Below are 12,736 nucleotides of genomic sequence, written 5' to 3'. Positions count from 1 at the left end.
CTCTACCAGCCTGTTAGTGCTTGCCCGGCGTGCTCAAAGTGGGGATGAAACACATTTGCAATAGCTAGAAAACTAGTCTCTAAGCTGAGAATCATAGTCTCCCCATTAAATGATTCTTCCCTCTCACTTAACAGCTTCAGAACCAGTTTGACGCATAGCAGAAGCTCCTGCCGCATAATGGTTTACCCAGACCCCAGACCGGCCACACTGCCAGGAGAGTCTTTAAAGAAACGTCAAGAGCCATGGGATAATTACGATTTTCTTTAAGTCAAATTAATATTTTCCCCATTCTATGAAAAGGGAATTTAAAATATATACATATATGGATATATGTGTGATTATATATGCACGTACAAATACATTTATACATATATGTATGCATTTATATAATTATCTCTTCATAAAATTTTGTAAACATTCCAAATGGCACAGAACTGAATAGAAAACTATTTATAAATACCTGCAATGAACCTTTATTTTATGATATTTTTAATTCTGTGTACTTAATGTAATTTTTATCAAGTTGCATAAAATGTTTCAAACCATGGAATTAATTGAGACACACATGTGAGATGTGTAACTGCCTCCAGTGAAATATTTGCTATCGAAAGAATTAATGAATGCAGGACCTAATTTTATAGAAATTTTATCAAAATTTCTTCCCTCTAAAATGCCGAACAGGTTATGAAATTTTAACAAAATTATTGGGTTTTTGTGCACGGTGAGACTCTACGTTATTTCAGTATCTCATCAACTGACCTCTCATGTGCCAGCCCTAAATCTGTCGTTATTCTTTTGCCTTCTTTTATGCTTATTACTCTTACTGTTTTCAAATTATAGTCTACTGCATTTATTGTGGATGTGCCAAGGGAGTTTTTAAGATTTAAATATATACACATTCATTGGGAAGAACTAAATTTAGATGTGATTTCATATTTTTATCAATTTTATATAAAACATTTGTGATTTTGATATATTAAAATGCACAATAGGGGCCGGCCCGGTGGCGCAAGCAGTTGGGTGCACGCGCTCCGCTGCAGCGGCGCAGGGTTCGCTGGTTCGAATCCCGGGTGCGCACCGACACACCGCCTGTCACGCCATGCTGTGGCGGCGTCCCATGTAAAATGGAGGAAGATGGACATGGATGTTGGCCCAGGGCCAGTCTTCCTCAGCAAAAAGAGGAGGATTGGCAGATGTTGGCTCAGGGCAGACCTTCCTCACAAAAACAATAAAATAAAATAAAATGCGCAATATACTTTGTAATTAAAACCAGAATGACCTAAGAAGCAAGTTGTGCTTACTTAATAAAACATAAAATTGGATTCTTATTCAATTAGCATTTTTGTGTCTCCTTATAAAATGAGAGAGTTCAATTCAATGATCTCTAAATTCCCCCTCTTTTATCAGACTTTTTAAATTCATTTTCTATTAGACCTAGGTCAGGAATTGATCTCTCCCTGTCAATAATCAGAAAGTAAAAATAGCAGTTCACCTTGTGGAGAGTTATAAGTATTATATACTAAAATGTATATTTTGTTAATATTTCTTTTACTAAAAACTTAGGAGAAATTGGTAAATACCACAAATTAAGGCATTTTTTGTAATTATTTCCAGAGAGTGGAAGTTCCAAGAAGTGGGTGTGTTTTACTAGAGACAATTATAATTTCATTTGTGTAATATTATCTCTTCTTCTCAAGAAGCTTGCTGACTTGGACACGTGCTCCAGGAGAGAACAGCGTTTCTTTGGAAGAGAAAAGCCTCATACTAAGCCATAACTTGTACTTTTCCAAGCTTCCGAGATACCGTGGTTGGGCTGTTCTAAGGGATCCAAAAATGAAGTTAATACAATTCCATTTGCAATAGCATCCAAAGAATAAAACACCTAGGAATAAATTTAACCAAGGAGATGAAAGACTTGTTCACTGAAAACCACAACATATTGCTGAAAGAAATTAAAGAAGACTTAAACAAATGAAGAGACTGCCCATGTTCCTAGACTAGGAGAATTAATATTGTTAATATGGCAATAGTTATTGTTCAAATGGTGATCCAGAGCAACCTATAGATTCAGTGCAATCCCTATCAAAATGCCAACTGCCTTCTCTGCAGAAATGGAAAACCTAATTCTCAAATCCATATAGAATTACAAAAGGCCCCAAATAGCCAAAATAACATTGAAAAGGAAAATAAAGTAGAACTCACACTTCCCAACTTCAAAACTTGATCTAAAGCTACAGTAATCAGAACAGCGTAGTACTGGTGTAAGGACAGACCAGACATTCACATAAAGAATGAATAGAACTGAGAGTTCAGAAGTAAACCCAAACACCTATGGCCAACTGATTTTTCAATAATAGTGCCAGACCATTTAATGGGTAAAGAATAACCTCTTCAACAAATGGTGCCTGGACAATTGAATAACCATATGCAAAAGAATAAAGTTAGACCTCTACCATATACAAAATACCATATACAAAAATTTACTCAAAATGGATCAATGACCTAAAATTAAGAGCTAAAACTATAGAGCTCTTAGAAGACGATGTAGGAGTAAATCCTTATGACCTCAGATTTGGCAATGGATTCTATGACTCTAAAAGTATAAACAACCAAACAAAATAGATAAACTGGATTTCAATAAATTAAAAACTGTGCTGCAAATAATGTTATCAAAAAAGTGAAAAAATAATCTACAGAAAGGGGGAAAATAGCGAGAAATCATATATCTGATAAAGGTCTAGTATAGAGAATACATAAAGAACTCTTACAGCTCAACAACAAAATGACAAACAACCCAATTTGAAAATGGAACAAAGGAATTGAACAGACATTTCTCCAATGAATGTAATACAAATGATCAACAATCACATGAAAAGATATACAACATCATTGATTGTTAAGGAAATACAAATCAAAACCACAATGAGATACCACTTCACACCCACTACGATATTTTTAAAGAAGAAAATGAAAAATAACCAGTTTGACAAGAGTGTGGAAAACTAGAAACCCTCATACATTGTTAGTGGCAATGTAAAATTGTGCAGTCACTGTGGAAAACAGTTTGATGATTCTTCAAACATTTAAACATAGAAGTAACATATGACCCAGCAATTCTACTCCTAGGTATATACCCAAGAAAAATTAAAACATATGTCTGCACAGAAAATTGTACACAAAAATAGCAGCATTATTCAAAATATCCAAAAGTTTGAAACAACCCAAATATTCATCAATGGATGAATGGATAAATAAACTGTGGTAAATACATGCAATGGAATATTATTCAGCTATGAAAAACAATGAAGTACTGATACATACTACATTTGGATGAACCTCAAAAACATTATGCTAAGTGAAAGAAGCCAGACAGAGGTCACATATTTTATGATTCCAATTATATGATATGTTAGTCAGTCAGTTTCTCCAGAAACAGAACCAATAGGAGATATATATTTAAAAAATGAGATTTATTATAAGGAATTGGCTCATGAGATTATGGAGGCTAGCAAGTTCCAAAATCTGTAGCGTGAATCAGCAAGCTGGACACCCAGGAGAGCCAATAGTTTAGTTTTAGTTCAAAGTCCGTTAGCCTTAAGACCCAAGAAGAGCTGATGTTTCAGTTTCAGTCCAACAGCAGGAAAAAAAATCAATGGCCTAGTTTGAAGGCCATCAGATGGAAGAATTCTCTCTTACTCAGAAATGAGTCAACCTTTTTGTTGTCTTCATGCCTTCAACTGATTGGATAAGGCCCACTCACACCAGGGAGGGCAATCTGCTTTATTCATTCTACCAATTTAAATGTTAATCTCATCCAAAAACACTCTCACAGAAACACTCAGAACAGTGTTTGATCAAATATCTGAGCATCCCATGGCCGTCAAGTGGACACATAAAATTAACTATCATGTAAGATATATCCAGACAAAGCAAATCCATAGAGACATAAACCAAGGGATAGGAGAGAGAGGAATTAAATTATTAGTTAAGGGGTGCAGGATGTTTTTATAGGGTGATGAAAAAACGTTTTGAAACTAAAGAGAGTTGGTGGTTGTACAACGTTGTGAATACAATGAATGCCACTCAATTGTACACTAAATAATACTGAATTGTACACATTAAAATGGTTAATTGTATGTTATGTGAATTTCATCTCAAAAATAAAAAATAATTTTTAAGTAATAGAGTCATAAATTTGACAGCAAGAATTTAGTGAGAATCCTTAGGTGCTTCAAGTAAATTTAAATATATATATATATTTATATATATATATTTATATATATAAATATATATATGTTCCAGCCACAGATAATGATGCTGGAAATCAAACTAAAGGAAGTGGAAATATCTAACATAGAGCTTCTCTCTTCTGAACTGACATCGCCCTTCCTCAAAAAACTTCATCCTTCATCCTCAAAACTCATAAGCAGAAAGCATAACTTAGAGAATGCTTTAAAGACCAGGAAATTCAGCAACACATAATTTATTTAATTGAACTACTTCATCCATGTAGAGTAGACTACAGTAGTGTACACTGACTTCTTACCCACATGGAAAAATGATGTAACAGGTGTGTGTGTGTTTTAAAAATAAAGGTTGTGGGCCGGCCCCGTGGCTTGGTGGTTAAGTGCACGCGCTCCGATGCTGGTGGCCCGGGTTCGGATCCCGGGCGCGCACCGAGGCACCACTTCTCCGTCCATCCTGAGGCCGAGTCCCACATATAGCAACTAGAAGGATGTGCAGCTATGACATACAACTATCTACTGGGGCTTTGGGGGGAAAAAATAAATAAATAAAATCTTTAAAAAAAAATAAAATAAAATAAAGGTTGTGTATTCACTATAGTGTCAAAAAAGAATCAGAGAAATAGCTTGTTAGCTCAGCCTCTCACCAGTGCACGCTTACCCCCTCGGCTGGGACTGCCAGTGTTTTGTCTAGGACAATGTCAAATGCCTCAGATGAGTTGGGCTCCACACCACGTTGTGGAAACCGAGGCTACAGCCCAGAAAACTAAGGCGACATGTGCTTTTCAGGGTTTTTAATATCAAATGAGATACTGAGGTCAAATGCTCTGTGGGTGAACTAACATATTACTATTTGTATCTCTATGCTTCTTTAAAAATTTTTCATGTTGTTCTTGTTTTATTTTCTTTTAGATGGTGACTTCATGAAGTGTCTTATGAAAGAAGTGTGAAGGCATGGAAAGGAATTGAATCAAGACTTTTCACCTCTTTTCCTAAATTCTATTTTCCAGTTACACAAGGTCATTCTTATTTTTCATACAAATATCTTCAAAGGTCAAGTTTCATTTTAAATGAATAAGCATCATATATAGAATAAGAATCCTATGTGTTAATAGCAACCTGCTTCTTTGATCTGTGACATAGCGTACATGTTTATCTAGTTCCAAGTCACCGTTGTTCCTGCTACTGCTTAAAATCAGAGAACTCTCATGGATTTAATCCTTATCATATTGCTAAATAGTTTACGGCTCTCTGCTTTATATATCTATCTTGACTAATATTAATCTTCTCTCCCAACTTAGCAATATTTTCAAATGTAAACACACACTGAAAGGAAATTATTGAAATGTGGATTGTGGGTGACATTAATAACCTTACATTACAGATTGCCCAGGCTCTATTCAAGCATCTTGAATGAGTAGCACATCAGGAACTATTATACTGACTGTCACTACTATAAACAAACAGATTGACTCCCCCATTTTTCAAGTTTAAAAGTATTTTAAAGTTTAACGATGGTCAATGAATCTTCATATTATAAGCTAGAAAAATCTTTGAGAGATATGCTTATCCGTAGAAAAATTGCTGTCTCTCCTATTTTAAATAACCTTCCTTAGTCAAGGTCTACTGCTGTAAGGCCAAAGTATACTCCATTCTAGTTCCCTCTGTATAATATGTTTTTTCAAACTGAGAACGTGTAATGAATGGTCTATCAAAACGTGCCCATTTTTTGCTTTTTATTTTTCCTTTATCGTGAATCAGGACTCTGGCAAAGTTCTATTTTATTGGTCTTTCCAAAAACAAGCAGATTTTGGATTAAATTATTTTTTCTGAAATTTTTTATTTTGTGTTTTTTATTTCATTAAATTCAGCTTTGATTTTTATTCATTCTCTCTTCCTAGTTTCTTAGGTTTATTGTGTTTTTCCTTTTGTAATTCCTTAGGGTGATTTCCTGTTTTTATTTTTCCCTAGTTGCTTTATTTCTAGTGTTTACTCCTTAAAAACAAAGGTATTTAAGCTGTGACGTGTTCTTCTGGGCTTAGCTGTGTGCTATCACATTTGGTATTCAGTGTTCTCCTTACCGCTTTCTAGCGAGATTGTGACTTCCCTTTTTATTCTGTCTTGGATCCAAAGATTTTATGGGAGTGTGTTTCTTAGTACTAAAGTAGTAAGATGTTTTTAGTAACCTCGTAACAGACTCTGTGGCTTGACAATCTCTAGTAAGTTTTTCTTCATGGCTAAATAATGAACACTTTTTTCTGTGAAAGTTATATGAAAAAAGTACAGCTTCTGTTTGGGAGATGTAAGCTTATGTTCACAGCTATTTTGTTTGTCGATTGTTTTATTCAATTTCTCCAAGCCTTAGTTATTGTTTGTCTACTAGATCTGTCCATTTTTGAAGAAGGCATATTAAAGTTTCCTGTTATAGATATGCTCCTATCACATAAAGCATTTTGCATAGTTTTTGTCTTGCACATTTAGTTCATATATGTTTTACATATAGAGATATCAGACTGTTAGTTTTCCTTTTATGATTATTCAATATCCCTTTGTTCTTATTAATGCTTAACCTTAAATGAGAAATTATTATTTTAACATTTTACAATATTAATTATATCATATATTAATATATTGCCTTCCCAGATTTCTACTTTTTAGGATTTTTTGGTAGGTGTCTTATTAGTTTTATCTTGTTTAATATTGGTTTGTTTTTTCATTTATTCTCTTCTTATCTTTTTTTCAAGCTATTCATTTGTTTTAAGTGTGATTATTATAAATAGTGTATAACTGGGTTTTGTATTATAATGCAACATAGCAGTCATGTTTAACTACAGCATTCAGCCCACTTGCATCTACCGTGATGGCAAATATATCTGATTATAGGTCCTCTGTCTTACTCCATGATAACTAAATATTTCAAGTTGTTGTTTCTTCTTTTTTTAAATTTTCCTTGGCTTTGTTCGTTTGATCATTTCTAATTATTCTTTTTCCTCTAGTTAATTTGTAAATTCCTCTAGTTAATTTGTAATTTCTTCTGGTTAATTTGTAATTTGTATGTCTTTTCTATTCCATTGTTATCTCTCATAATTTTCAACTACTTTTTGAAAACAAATTACCAAATATTTCCCCCACCATGATGTAGTGTTTCACTCTTAAAGGTGGATTGCACCAAAATGCTTTTTCTCTCATTATTTCCATCTCTCTATAATTATGCTCTGTTTTGGGATATTTTATCCACTTCAACTTTTAGTTCTTAATGTTGAGTCTTACCTGTAACCATCTCATCTTTAATTCATCAATTGTTTACTTAGGAAATCATGTTTTCAAGTTTAGATAGTTAAGTATTCTTTTTAATTTAATATTTCAACTTAAATACTTCTCTACCAGGTTGCTTTTTTTTCCTCTAAGCTTGTATTGAATTACTTCTGAGCCATCTTCCTCTCTCTGAACATTTACATGGACTTCTGTGTGGATGGGAGTGTGGTTTGACAGAGCACAGGAGAGAAGGTAGTGTCCTTGTAGGTGATGGAAGATAAAGCGCTCACTCCCCTCTAAGTCACACGTGTAAAATCAGAAAATCCGCCAGTCCCTGCCGAGGTCCCTAGCCTGCCTCTGGACGCTGAAGGCCCAGTCCGCCTCTCCGGCTGTTTCTTGGTCTCGTGGAGGCCAAGGAGACCCTGCACAATCTCATGGGGCTGTGGTTGACAGAAACAGCCTCATATTTCACGGAGCCAAGCTCTTTCCAGGATCTGCTGCTTTCTGGCTCTCACCCCAGGCTCTTTATTGCGGTTTTCCAGACACTTTCCCATCGCAGCAGGGAAAGATCTGCATTCATTCTCTCTACTGAGATTCCCAGAAACCGGAGCCTCCAGTGCACCGGGTGCTCAGAGGCCCTAATAGCCATTAGGAAGGACACGAAATCAGGACTGGGAATGGAGGGGGAGGATCTGCATTGGAAACCACCATCATGTTCTTGCTCTTCTCTTTACCTATAAGCTAAGCCATTAGCACAGAGCATTAACAGAGTGTTAGTTTTAAAAGTCTAGTGCCTTTAAACTGGTCTCCCTGATTCTAATCACCTCTCTCTAACCCAGAAGTAGCCAAATCCTCTAAAGATTTCTTAAACGTGCTGATTTCTGAGGTCCACTCTGAACTAGTAAATCAGAACTTCCAGGAGCCCTATAGTACCACTTGTTGGCTGCTTCACATGAGCTTTAGCTCCCAAATTAAAATGTAAAGCTTTTTGAGTTATAGAACAAGTTATACAACACTTTAGAGAGTCTACATGACACCTTAGAGAGCCTAGCACAACGACAAGAATAAACAGGAACTCTGGCAGGGAGAGGGCATAGAAATGTGAATAAACACTTAAGAAAGTACTGGGTAACATGAGTGATAGATACAGAAATGAAGGATTATAGTCTAGCACAGAAAGTAACTCAATAGAGGCGGGCTGAAGGCAGAATGGTGACCTGTCGGGGGAGTGGCTCCGCCGGGCACAGGTATATCAGGAAAAGGCTTCCAGAGAAGGAGACAGGGCAGGACTGGGAGAAGGAAGGCAGCATTTTCTAGATGGACAAGACTTCTGTTTCTGCATCAATAGAAAGTGTCATTACAAGTATTTGGATGTTAAAGGGGAGCTTTTTGTGCACAGACTATGAATTGTAGTCACCTGATTTTTAAAGCTAATATTCAAATTATTTAAAATTAAAAGTGCAAAAAACAATTTTCCATGAGCTTTAAGTTCAACTTACAAATCTTATAAACTATTTATAACCAATACTTTAGAATTTAGTCAAATTCTCTTACACATTTCAATATCTCAAGTCTAAAATCAATTGCTTAATCACACATTTTAAATTTTCAGCATGAGAGGCATGGTCAAATTCTCTATCAAGTTCTCTTAACTATTACATGCACTTTGAATACCAGAAACATGTAGATTATTCCAATGATCAAATTGCCTCTATGCTCAGGATAAAAATATGAATTTCCAAAGGTTGATTTACTTGCTCATTTTTTTAAATTAATACCTTCCAGGAATGGAAAATCAACTCATCTACCAGGGGAAGAGTTTTGCTATCCGAGCAACCATGGGCATCTTCTACAGATGAATTCTAAAACAGAGAACCAGGAGCCACATATGCACCCAAAATGATTTTACCAGGACCACAGATCCGCATACTGAGCCATCTTTATAATGAAAACTGTAGATTATTTCTAGATCCTTACGAACAAATGCTTTGATTTCAGTCTCCAGCCCCGTCTTGGTCACAGCTAACTTCCCGCCTGAAGGAAGTTGTATTCTTTTTCTAGGTTTACTGTCTGGCAAGGCCACACCTTGACTGAGGTCGCAATACTAAGTCATGCTAACAAGAAAATGACAAACGCAGTTTCCGTTTCAGTGAGCTTAGCCTGAGGGACGAGTAGGGGATCATATGCTATCCTTTAGAAGTCTAAACTCTACCCTCTCTGGGAGAGACAATGCCAAAAAGCAGGTGGCTTGGAATGACAAGTCATATGACAGGGTGACCAATCTTATTCTTCCATTCGAAGTGGTGAAGTTAACGCCACACCCCAATAAACCAAACTACATGAGGAATTATATTATTGTAATAAAGAAAATATTTTGATGATACTAGATGTTGAGTTTGTATATTTAGTTCCAAGGGATGTCTGAGATAGGAAAGCTAAGAACAGCAACCCCATAAAATTAGCTTCCCCACTTGCATACGACATCCAGTGAATATACTATCTTCTTTGAAAGATTTTGAACTTGAGCAAGTTTTTCCAACATCAATGAGATGTTAGCTTTGCCCATAGCACATCTATTTTTCCAGGCGATCTAAATGAATGTAACATTCACATCTCAAAAAACCAATTGAACTTTTTGCTTCTAAAAGGTTTCATGGAAAACACTAATTAGAAATGTTTTCAGGTCTTGGATTAATTATTAGATAATACTGTGCAAAGTTTCAAGTTATTATTCTCATGCCACAAATAAAAAAATATCAGAGAAATGATGACGATGATGTGTGTGTGTTGAAAAATTAAATAATTACTCGAGGATTGAATGTTAGAGTAGCTAATACCATTAGGAACCTTCCAGACAAGCTAAACACCTTCTTGTCCAACTTCATAGGTGGGTGGGTATTAACCAGTCCTGGAGGTGAGACTGGATTTTATAATATTAAACTTATTTTGTACTATGTTGAAATACCAATACAAGACGCTGGAGTTTTCTTCTATGGTTATGAGTTTGTTGAGTTTTTTTTTCTTTTTGTTCTGTTTTTACTTCCCCTGTAGTCACTAAAGACTTCAGTTGGAGTTCTCCTCCTTTGAATCAACTGACCTAATATTTCATTAGGGATAGGGATCCAAAGTCACCAGTTTAATAATTCTGAGGGTCCCTGTTGTAATAGTTAAAGCATCTGGACAAGAATACCTTTAAAGTGGTAATAACAATTATTATGATAATGATAATTTGAAAAATAGTTGCACATCCCAGACTTAGGGAATTCTTTGTATACTGACTACCACCTTGGAGGGAAGAGAAAAGAATTTCCTTGGAAAGTAAAAACAAGTGTCAAGTAGAAAGAGTCAGAAAATAATCAGAACATCCAATGATCTGAAGAGATTGATGGGAATGTACTTTTTCAATCCTCCTGAAGAAGCAACGTTCATCAACTCTATTTCCTGCTGTCACACACTGGATAAAAGTGGTGCCAACCCAAACCAGAGCTCTCTAGCTGTTTTCAGCACACATGTTCTTATCCTTTTGAATAGGATAGCCTCCCCTGATTTTCTCACCTCACATAACCTGAAGCCAGTGAATTTCCTTTCTTATTTATTGGAAAAGAAACCATTTTTATTTAAAAAGAACAGAGTTTTGTGACCTAGTGAAATTAGTCTTTCAGGCCATTTTACACTTGGAAAAGGGAAAAGTTGACATCTACGTTGTTGCAGGAAATTGTATCATAACACATACATTCCAATTCTTTTCTTTTTCCTAGCACTTAATTATAAAAGTAGTAAAATCACTTCAATTGATTCTATGTTGAAATCACATAGAGAGGCCACAAAACAGAGATTTGAAAGTCATAATCTTCTAGGAGCATTTATTGAGGTACTATTAGCTCCATCACACTATAATAAGTGCTAAAATGTTCTTTATAATTTGAGATAGGGATTGTTTCTATATAGAGAGTTCCAATAATCCAGAGTGAGGCAAGATGGATGAATAAATATTATCACTAACAGAGGCAGCCTATCTATACAAGTCCATATCAATTTCTTGCCAACTTCTCATTTTTATACATATATACATAAACACACATTAGAAGGAGAAACACATTCATCACATGAGAGATAAGAACACTGAGACCAAATCTGCTTAGTCAGGAAATGTTTCCAGGACGTAAAGTGAGTTCTCGATGATGCTCCATAGGACAAAAATGCTTGGCAGGAGGGAGGACGTTCATGGCACCAGAGATGGTCTCCATCCATCCAGCCGCTGTTATCTAGCAGATATTTACTGTTGAAAGTTCAAATTCTTTTTACATCATTAGCCCAAAAAAGCTCACAGTACACAGCAAGTGCCCTGGACAAATGATGTGAGGGTTGACAGGTGGACAATTGAAACTAGTCTAGTGAAATGATTGCAATCCTGTGAATCTTTTAACATCTTTTAGGAACCAGTTACTTATCAAATATATACAAACATCAAAAATGCCAGTTAGGGCTGATGGCCACTGGTCCAAGATACATGGGAAGGCGTCGTAGCTGGTGTCCATGACATGTGCATAAAAAGATTGCGCGCTCTCTGTCCATGTTCCCGAGCTCCCTGAGCCGTTTGCCTCTGAGCAGGCTCCGCGGCTTTCAGCCCTTCTTGGGCTTATTCACATTTTCATCTTGTATCGCTTTTTGGCATAATGCCTTTTCGAAGCTGGCTAGCCATCCTGTAAAAGCTCAGTTTCCCTAACTGTCCAGAAACTTCCTCTTTCAAGTTTCCAGAGAGTCCCCTACTTCTGGAACTTGAGTTCTTAGGACACCCACCTATAACCACTATGACAGGGCACCCTGGTTAAGAGCGCTGGCTTTGGATTCCAATGGGTTTGAATCTCACTCCTCATTGACAGCTGTGGGAGCCTCTACGAGCCTCAGTATCTGGTCTTATGGGGCTGTTTTCAGATGCAAGAGAAATGGCGTGCTCAGTGCTTATTATAGTGCTTAGCATATAGAAATTTCAAGAAAGGGCATCATCTATTGCAGCTGCTATTACTACAAATCTATCATATCCTCTCTAAGTTGGGAGACCACAAATCCTGGTTTGCCCTTAACAGCCCTATCGTTCAGACATCATTATTAATAGTGCCCCCTTTTACTCTCAAAAATGTCCAAATTTGAAAGTATTAAGTTAAATCACATGAAATTGCCATTTTGTAAGTTAAATAGTTTGAATTTCAGCGATTTCATGTGGTTCATGCAATAAA

This window comes from Diceros bicornis, chromosome 9 (assembly GCF_020826845.1).
Source record: "Diceros bicornis minor isolate mBicDic1 chromosome 9, mDicBic1.mat.cur, whole genome shotgun sequence".
NCBI classification, from domain to species: domain Eukaryota; kingdom Metazoa; phylum Chordata; class Mammalia; order Perissodactyla; family Rhinocerotidae; genus Diceros; species Diceros bicornis.
Note: the sequence above shows the minus strand (reverse complement) of the source record.